The sequence below is a fragment of the Helianthus annuus genome, chromosome 13 (genome assembly GCF_002127325.2).
Source record: "Helianthus annuus cultivar XRQ/B chromosome 13, HanXRQr2.0-SUNRISE, whole genome shotgun sequence".
NCBI classification, from domain to species: Eukaryota; Viridiplantae; Streptophyta; class Magnoliopsida; order Asterales; family Asteraceae; genus Helianthus; species Helianthus annuus.
The window spans coordinates 102,675,933-102,686,737 of NC_035445.2; positions in this window are offsets into that span (position 1 = coordinate 102,675,933).

Genomic DNA, 10,805 nt, shown 5'->3' on the forward strand with positions numbered 1-10,805 from the left:
GAGCTTCATGTTATAATTATCAAGGATATCAAATGCTTCTTCCAAATCCCTTAGATGATCCTCAGCTTTCTTTGACTTGACCACCATATCATCTATGTACACCTCCATATTTTTTCTAATTTGATCTTTGAACATCATATTCACCAGCCTTTGATATGTTGCACCTCCATTTCTTAGTCCAAAGGGCATGGCAATATAACAATATAAACCGGTTGGGGTCATAAAGGCTGTATCCTCTTGGTCAGATGGTTCCATCTGAATTTGTTGGAATCCAGATGATGCATCCATAAAGGTTAACAGTTCATGCCCCGCCGTTGCATCCACCATGGAGTCAATGTGAGGTAATGGGAAAGGATCCTTGGGACATGCCTTGTTCAAATCAGTGAAATCGACACATACCCTCCACTTTCCATTTTTCTTTTGGACAACAACCACATTGGCTAACCATTTTGGATATTTTACCTCTTTGATCATACCTGCTCGAAGTCGTCTCTCTACTTCTTCTTGGATAATGGCATTCCTTTCGGGTGCAAACTTCCTCCTTTTTTGATGGATTGGTTTGATAGACCTGTCAATGCCAAGTTTGTGAGTAATAATATCCTTAGATATACCTGTCATATCTTCATGTTTCCAAGCAAAGGTAGATTTTCTTCTTTTGAGGAAGGATATTAAGTCTTCTTTCATCTGTCCAAGGATCCCTGATCCGATATATATTTTTGACTCGGGATCACTAGGATCCAAAAGGATTTCGTCCACATCCTGTTCCCTTGCCTCCAAGACGTTCCTCGGAGGATACTGTAATTGCTATTGCTCCATTGGCTTTGACGTTGGCTTCATGGATGAGGTATAGCAATCCTTAGCCTCCTGCTGATCACTGTCGATCTTGATTATCCCCCATGGGCTAGGGAGCTTCACGCATTGATGGTAGGTGGATGGGACTGCTTTCATATCATGTATCCAAGGCCTGCCAAGGATAACGTTGCAACAAGACAGACAGTCAATAACACAAAATTTCTGATAGTTATGTAATCCTTCCACGTAGATTGGGAGTTTGATGTCCCCCAGGGTTTTCTTCGTTTCTCCACTGAATCCTACAAGCACGGAGGATCTTGGTGTGATGTCTGATTCTGGGATTCCCATTTTCTTCAGAACATCTAGCTGGATAATGTTCACTGAGCTTCCTCCATCGATAAGGATCCTGCGGACAAAATGGTTAGAGATAAAGAGAGTAATAACTAGACTATCATGATGAGGATCCTGAATGTTAATGCGATCATCCTCATCAAACGTTATCGTCTTCCCTTCCGAGACACTTGATGTTCTAATAGGCCTTTCTCCATTATCCATTTTTGATTCTTTTGCACGTCTTTTGGCCGCCGAGAAGGATGTACCACAGATGTCTGATCCTCCGGATATAAAGTTGATCACTTGTGCATTTGCCAGAGGTGCTGGAGCCTTTTCAGGGATCCTTTCAGGATCCTGGGTCCTTTGCTTTTTTCTTCCCAACAATTCTTTTAGATGCCCCTTGCTTAGCAGGTATCCAATTTCTTTTCTTAAGGCTATGCAATCTTCAGTTAGATGCCCGAAATCCTCGTGGTATGCACACCATTTGGATTTGTCTTTGGTTCCGGATGGCTTATCACTCTTCCTGGGCCACCTAGCTTTCTCCCCTAAGTTCTGCATTGCAAGGATTAGTTCATGATTGTCAACAGAAAAGCAATATTCTGAAATTGGAGGATAATCTTCATCATCCTCTTCTTGGTCAACGGCATGCACATTCTGGTTCTCATTTCTATGGTAGGATTTGAATTTGTTGCTTTTGAAGGAGGATCCTTGCTTATCTTGTTTTGAGGATCCTACTTGTCTCTCCTGGATCCTCTTGTCATCCTCTAGCCGGATGAACCTGAGTGCCCGAGTTCTTACTTCATCTAAGTTCCTGCATGGTGTCATAACAAGATCATCATAGAATAATGAATCCTTAAGCAGTCCCATTTTGAAGGCTTCAACAGCCGTAGCCATATCCAAGTTGGGAATGTCCAAGGATTCTTTACTGAATTTAGTTATATAATCTCTTAATGATTCATTATGACTTTGAGTTACCCTATATAAATCACTGGTTAATCTTTCAAATTTTCTACTACAAGAGAATTGGTTATTGAATAAATTAACTAAATTAGCAAATGAAATAATAGAGTAAGGGGGAAGACTTAGCAGCCATTTAAGGGCTGACCCAGTAAGAGTGGATCCAAATCCTTTACATAAGCATGCTTCCTTCAATTTTTCTGGGATAGGATTGATCTCCATCCTCTCCCTGTATTGTGCTACGTGTTCCTCTGGATCCGTTGTACCATCATACAGCTTCATAGTAGGGATATGGAACCTTTTGGGTACCTCTGCATCACAAATTGGTGGTGCAAAACGAGATACCTTATGGCTCCCATCTGCAATTTCAGGTATAGGCTTGACTACTCCCGGAACACTCGAGATCATGTCCTTTAGTTTTTGCAACTCCCTGGCCATAGCATGATTGATACCTGTATCCTGCATGAATCCATGGTTAGTGGCAAGATAATTATTTAAAGTGTTACCTCCCATTGGGTTCAAATTAGGAACAGTGGTTGTGAACCCAAGTTGCTGGGATTCAGGAATAACGGATGGACCAGTGGAAGCAATGGTCTGCATTGGAATGAAGTCCCCTTGGTGGACATCTAGACTCCCTGTTTGCAAACTTTTTAGGGATCCTTTCGTCTGGAAGGATCCTGGTATCTGATATGATCCTGGAATGTAGGAGGATCCTTGAACCTGGGATGATCCTGGAACAAAGAAGGATCCTTGAACCTGGGATGATCCTGGAACAAAGGAGGATCCTTGAACCTGGGATGATCCTGGAACAAAGGAGGATCCTTGGAACTGCTGTGTTCCCGGGTAGACTCCTGAATTCATGAATGATCCTATATGCTGAGGATAGGATCCTGCTGGCTGAAAATGTGAGCCTGATGTCTGAGTCATTGCTGCCGACTTGAGATGCAACCCTCCTGACTCTCCTATGATTTGCACGTCCGGAATTCCCGATGGCTGGGAAGTGATCATTGGAGTATCAAAGCTCAAGGATTTGGGCATCAGTGGGGAAGGATCCTCCGCCGCTTTCCTTTGTCTTTTGAGGTCTCCAATTTCCCTGAGGATCCTGTCATTAGTCTCATCCTGCCGCTGCATACGATCCTTCATCTGCAAAATTAAAGCAAACACATCACTAGTACTGGGAATAGAAGAATTCATAGTAGAAGAAGATGGAGGTTTAGAGAAAGTAGGAGTTGGTCTCTTCTCAGTATTTTTCTGAGATCCTGCCGGTAGAGGAGGCAGAGTGGTCTGTGATGAGGTGACTGCAGACATCGCCGTGGACGTGTTCTTCAATGATGAAGCCATGTAACCCTTTGAAATGATTTCGAACAAAAGATTTTCTTATGAATGAAGCACCAATTGCCCCACGGTGGGCGCCAAACTGTTTTGGTCAAAAATCACACAAGGATAATGTAACCAAACTTTATGTAAACGGGGTATGATGCTTGGTTAATTATAAAAGTAAAGGATCACTTCTATGAGAAATATGCAAAGACACAATGATTTATACGAGGAAAAAGCCCTTGATCAATGTATGATCTCCGGCATAAAAAACCTCGGGTGATGGCAACTACCGATCACCAACTTCAATATAAGAAAAATATAGTTACAACTTCGGATGATAATGAGCTGAGTACAAGGATCACTATAGTTTCGAGTGTCTAAGTGTGTGAGAGTTGCTTCGTGTATTGTCGTGTGTTCTTCCAAATGAGGAAGAGTGGTATTTATACAAGTGTAGGTGACCTATTTTAGGTAAAAAGACTAATAATCAGCTCATTACCCCTTTAGAAATAAAAGACAATCTAGCCTAAATTGCCGCCCTTAAATCAAGCTAAGTTTCCATATCCTTTGCAACGTCCATCTTTGATTAAGCTCATGCTATAATTGTGAAGACGCGTCCCTTGATTATGATGCTAAGAGCGTATCCTGCTAGATGTTCCTGCAAACTAACATTGTTTCACACGAAGGTAACTGTTAGCATGAGGATCCTTTGATGGTCCATGATCCTGATCCTGAAGTCCTGCTGAGGATCACTGTCTGCCAAAGAAACAAGGATCACTGGTTAGGATCACGTATAAGGATCACGTATGATAAAAATCCAGCCCTAACACCAAGCATCATTCCCCGTTTACAAAAAGTTTGGTTGCATTATCCTTGTGTGATTTTTGACCAAAACAGTTTGGCGCCCACCGTGGGGCAATTGGTGCTTCATTCATAAGAAAGTTTTTCTGTTAGTGATCATTCCGGAGCGTTGCATGGCTTCATCGTTGAAGAATACCTCCACAGCGATGTCTGCAGTCAACTCATCTCAGGGCACTCCACCTTTGCCACCACCACCAGCTGGATCTCAGAAAAATGCTGAGAAGAGACCAACTCCTATTTTCTTTAAACCTTCATCTTCTTCTGCTCTAACTTCTTCTGCTCCCAGTACTAGTGATATATTTACTTTGATTTTGCAGATGAGGGATCGTATGCAGCAGCAGGATGAAACTAATGACAGGATCCTCAAGGAATTCGGAGATCTCAAAAGGCAAAAGAAAACGGCAGAGGATCATTCCCCACTGATGCCCAAATCTTTGAATTTTGATACTCTGATGATTACTTCTCAGCCATCAGAGGTCCCAGACATTCAACATGTTGGTGGACCAAAAGGAGTGCACCTCGGGTCAGCAATAGTGACTCAGGCATCAGGCTCATATTTCCAGCCGGCAGGATCCTATCCTCAGCATATGGGATCCTTCGTAAATTCAGGAGCCTACTCAGGAGCGCAGCAATTTCAAGGATCCTCCTTTATTCCAGGATCATCCCAGGTTCAAGGATCCTCCTTTGTTCCAAGATTTTCCCAGGGTCAAGGATCCTTTCTCATCCCAGGATCATCCCAGTTTCAAGGATCCCTCCAGATACCAGGATCCTCGAAGAGTTTGCAGACAGGAAGTTCAGATGTCCATCAAGGAGATTTTATTCCGATGCAGACCATTGCTTCCACTGGTCCCTCCATTATCCCAGAATCCCAGCAATACGGATTCACGTCCGATGTTCCTAACTTGAACCCGATGGGAGGTAACACTTTTAATAATTCTCTTACCACTAACCATGGATTCATGCAGGATACAGGTATCAACCATGCTATGGCCAGAGAACTGCAGAAACTGAAGGATATGATTTCAAGTGTTCCAGGGGTAGTCAAACCTATCCCGGAGATTGCAGATGGAAGCCATAAGGTATCCCGTTTTGCACCACCAATTTGTGATGCTGAGATACCCAAAAGATTCCATATCCCTACTATGAAGCTGTATGATGGTACAACGGATCCTGAGGAACACATAGCACAATACAGGGAGAGGATGGAGATCAATCCAATTCCAGAAAGGTTAAAGGAAGCATGCCTATGCAAGGGGTTTGGATCCACTCTTACTGGATCAGCTCTTAAATGACTGCTAAGTCTTCCCCCTTACTCTATTACTTCGTTTGCTAATTTAGTTAACTTATTCAATAATCAATTTTCTTGTAGCAGAAAATTTGAACGATTGACTAGTGATTTATATTGGATAACTCAGGGTCATAATGAATCATTAAGGGATTATATAACCAAATTTAGTAAAGAATCCTTGGACATTCCCAACTTGGATGTAGCCACAGCTGTCGAGGCCTTCAAAATGGGGTTGCTTAGGGATTCATTGTTCTATGATGATCTTGTTATGACACCATGCAGGAACCTAGACGAAGTAAGGACTCGGGCACTCAGGTTCATCCGGCTAGAGGATGACAAGAGGATCCAGGAGAGACAAGTAGGATCCTCAAAACAAGAAAAGCAGGGATCCTCTTTCAAAAGCAACAAATTCAAATCCTACAATAGAACTGACAACCAGAACGTGCATGCTGTTGACCAAGAAGAGGATGATGAGGATTATCCTCCGATTTCTGAATACTGTTTTTCCGTTGATAACCATGAACTAATCCTTGCAATGCAGAATCTAGGAGAAAAAGCCAGATGGCCCAGAAAAAATGACAAACCAGCCGCAGCTAAAGATAAATCAAAATGGTGTGTATACCACGAGGATTTTGGGCATTTAACAGAATAATGCATCGCATTAAGAAAGGAAATTGGATATCTGCTGAGCAAGGGACATTTAAAAGAGTTGTTGGGAAGAAAAAAGCAAAGGACTCAGGATCCTGAAAGGATCCCTGAAAAAGCTCCAGCCCCTCCGGCAGATGCACAAGTGATAAACTTTATTTCCGGAGGATCAGACATTTGTGGTACATCCTTTTCAGCAGCTAAAAGGCATGCAATGGAAGCTAAAATGGATAATGGAGAAAGACCTATTCGAACATCAAGTGTCTCGGAAGGAAAAATCATAACCTTTGATGAGGATGATAGAATTAACATCCAGGATCCTCATCATGATAGTTTAGTTGTTACTCTCTTTATTTCTAACCATTTTGTCCGCAGGATCCTTATTGACGGAGGAAGTTCGGTAAACATTATCCAACTTGACGTTCTGAAGAAAATGGGTATTCCTGAATCAGACATCACACCAAGATCCTCCGTGCTTGTGGGATTTAGTGGCGAAACTAAGAGAACCCTGGGGGACATCAAACTCCCAATTTACGTGGAAGGATTACATAATTATCAGAAATTTTGTGTTATTGACTGTTTATCTTGTTGTAATGTTATCCTTGGCAGGCCCTGGATACACGATATGAAGGCAGTCCCATCCACCTACCATCAATGTCTAAAGATATTATCACTCATAAACTTGGCATTGACAGGTCAGTTAAACCAATCCATCAAAAAAGGAGGAAATTTGCACCAGAAAGAAATGCCATTATCCAGGAAGAGGTAGAAAGATTACTACGAGTAGGTATGATTAGAGAAGTGAAGTATCCAAAATGGCTGGCCAATGTGGTTGTTGTTCAAAAGAAAAATGGAAAGTGGAGGGTATGTGTCGATTTCACTGATTTGAATAAGGCACGTCCCAAGGATCCTTTCCCATTACCCCACATTGACTCCATGGTGGATGCAACGGTGGGTCATGAACTGTTAACCTTTATGGATGCATCATCTGGATTCCAACAAATTCAGATGGAACCATCTGACCAAGAGGATACGACTTTTATGACCCCAACCGGTTTATATTGTTATATTGCTATGCCGTTTGGATTAAGGAATGCAGGTGCAACATATCAAAGGCTGGTGAACATGATGTTCAAAGATCAGATTGGACAAACTATGGAAGTATACATAGACGATATGGTAGTAAAATCCAAGAAAGCTGAGGATCACCTAAGGCACTTGGAGGAAGCATTTGATATCCTTGATAGTTATAACATGAAGCTTAATCCTTCAAAATGTCACTTTAGTGTTAAAGCAGGCAAATTCTTAGGATATATGGTAACCCAGAGGGGCATCGAAGCAAGCCCGGAACAAATCAAAGCATTGGTGAATATCAAATCCCCTGCCAACGCTAAGGATGTGCAAAGGCTAACAGGCAGGATAGCAGCCTTAAACAGATTTATATCCAAATCCTCAGAAAAATGTAAAGAATTCTACGATATCCTAAGAAAGAACAAGAAATTCGAATGGACTGAAAAGCATGAGAATGCTTTAAAAGCCCTCAAAGAATACATGTCCTCAGCTCCAGCATTGATGAAACCAGAAAAAGGAGATGTGTTATCCTTATATCTTGCGGTATCCTCAAAAGCAGTAAGTGCAGTCCTTGTTAAGGATCATGAAGGTACACAATATCCTGTCTATTATGTAAGTAAGAGTTTACTTGATGCTGAATCCAGGTATTCACACCTTGAAAAACTTATTCTTGCACTAATTATGGCATCTACTAAACTAAGACATTATTTTGAAACCCATGTTATTGTTGTTAGAACTAATTTTCCAATTAAGAATGTCCTCAGGAAACCAGAGATGTCCGGAAGGATGGCTAAGTGGGCAGTAAAGCTTAGTGCCCATGATATAAGATATGAGCCTAGAACAGCCATCAAATCTCAAGCATTAGCAGACTTTGTGGCTGATTTCAGTAGTGATTTACAAAAGGAAGCCGAATTGGAAGTCCAGCACTTGGATGAGACCAAGGATCCTTGGATACTGCATACCGATGGATCCTCAAATGTCAAAGGCACAGGGCTTGGTATACTACTAAAATCGCCACAGGGGGACATAATACCCCACTCCATAGCTTGTGAGTTCCAAGCCACTAATAATGAGGCTGAATATGAAGCCTTAATCGCTGGTTTGCAAATTGCTAAGCATATGGGGATCAGGTATCTTGAGGTATACGTAGATTCATTGTTAATCACTAATCACTTTAATGGATCCTATGCTGTTAAAGGTGAAAAACTAACCAAATATTTAGAGATAGTCAAAGAATTGGCACTCTCCTTTGCTTTCTTCAGTTTGACACAGGTACCAAGGGAAGAAAATACAGAAGCTGATGCATTGGCCAATCTAGGATCATCTTTGAAGATCCCAGAGGATATAAGTATCCCCATCATCCATATCCTGGCTCATGCTATTGAAAATCAGGTGGCCATGGAAATAGAAGAGGATTCTGCAATGATCCCTAGTGAGGATACTCAATTTTGTTCAGGATCATGGATCTCACCAATCATGAGATACTTACAACACGTAGAGATTCCTATGGGAGAAAACCCTAGGGCTTTCAGAATTAAGGTATCTCAATTCACAATCTTAAATAATATGCTGTATAAGCGATCTCTTGCAGGACCATATTTAAGATGTATCGAGGATCCTGAAGTTCAAGAAGTGTTAAAAGATTTCCATGAAGGAGATTGTGGAAACCACACTGGGGGCAGGGCATTGTTCTCAAGGATCTTAAGGACAGGATACTACTGGCCAACTATGAAAAGGGATGCTGTGGAGTATGCTAAGAAGTGTGATCCTTGTCAAAGACACAGCAATATCCTTCATCAGCTGGCTGAATTTCTACATCCTATATCATCCTCTTGGCCATTTATGAGATGGGGGATGGATATAGTTGGCAAGCTCCCTAAGGCACCTGGTGGAAAAGTGTTCATGCTTGCTATGACTGACTACTTCTCCAAGTGGATAGAGGCTGAAGCTTTTGCCCAAGTCAGAGAAAAGGAAGTTATATCCTTTATTAAGAGAAATATTATAACTAGATTTGGCATTCCTTCTGAAATTGTATGTGATAATGGTTCCCAATTTATTGGGAGCAGAACTACTAACTTTTGTGTGACAACTCGAACTTTAGGCTTGCTTGATGTAACGTTACGTGTTTATGTGACATTTTGAGCTAATGAATATTACGTGATTTATGAGATGTCGTTATGTGTATTGTGTGATATATTTGTATGTTAATTGAGCCGAACCCAAACCACACACTAAAACCGATTGCACAAAGCAAACCGGTCATACAAGCTCGTTTGGGCCACCTTGAAATCGGACTCCACTTGATACCCGAGTTGGGCTCGGCCCACTCCCCACTCGCAACACATAAAACCGGAACTAGGGGATTGTTTTACTACTTTTGCAAAACATAAACACACACAAGAAAACCCTAGTTGCTTCTTTCTCTCTCTCGGCTTGCTTAGAACTCGACGGCAGGACCATCATCTCGATCGGATCACACTCTCTTTCTTGTTATCGGTTAGTATGATGTTTTATGCTTGTGTGTTAAGTGATGTTTTGATTACATGCTTAGATCGAACCGATTAGAATTTGCATGATGATGAACTAGGGCCGGTTAGATATTGTGGTTATGTTGGTCCTCGAATTGATTGTTATATAATCAGTTTGAAGTTGTGGTTAACTTAGAATCGAATGTTTAGATATAAAGAAATCGGCTTTTATGATATATTATGATTATGTGATTGACTTGGACATAAATCAGATATATATGAATGCATGATCTACATAAGAATCAATGATCTTGTGGTATTACCGAATGATCAAGTAATCGGCTATAGTATGCATCGGGTTAACTTGAATGTTGGTTTGTCGATGAATTGTTAGATGTGTTCATGCATGATATAATTAGGGTTCTTATGAATTTGTGTTGCAATTGTTCTGTTTGATCGATATCATGCTAAATGATTTGTTGAAAATTATGTTAATTGATCTGTTACCGAAACTGACCAAACTGTTAGCTGAAATCACGGATAAGTCAATGCAGGATTTATGGAAACCGGTTACACACACACGTCACACGGTTGCGACTCAGATTGCGAGTCGAAACCTCGTGGTCACGACTCGAAACCACAACAGCACCAGCCGAGACCACGGTTGCGAGTCCCGTTGCGACTCGTAACCAGACCATGATGAACCGAGATCACCATTGCGACTCGCAACCAGCTGTTGCGACTCGTAATCTCCGGTTGCGACTCGTAATCTCCGGTTGCGACTCGAGATCTCCGTTGCGACTCGAGACCATCGTTTACACGCACACTGTTGGGCCTTCCCTGTCACGGGTCCAATCATTTGGGCCCAACGATTTGAATTGTGGACTGGTTGCTAATGGACCGATATACGTTTACTTTTTGGGCCGAATGAGAATCTAGGCTGTTATGCTTTTGGGCCGGGTATTGTTGGACTTAGACAATTGGATCCTCACATGCTATGTCTTATCTGCTTACGTGCGTACATGTTTGCCATGACTATACGTGATTACTATATACGTGCTATATACGAACCT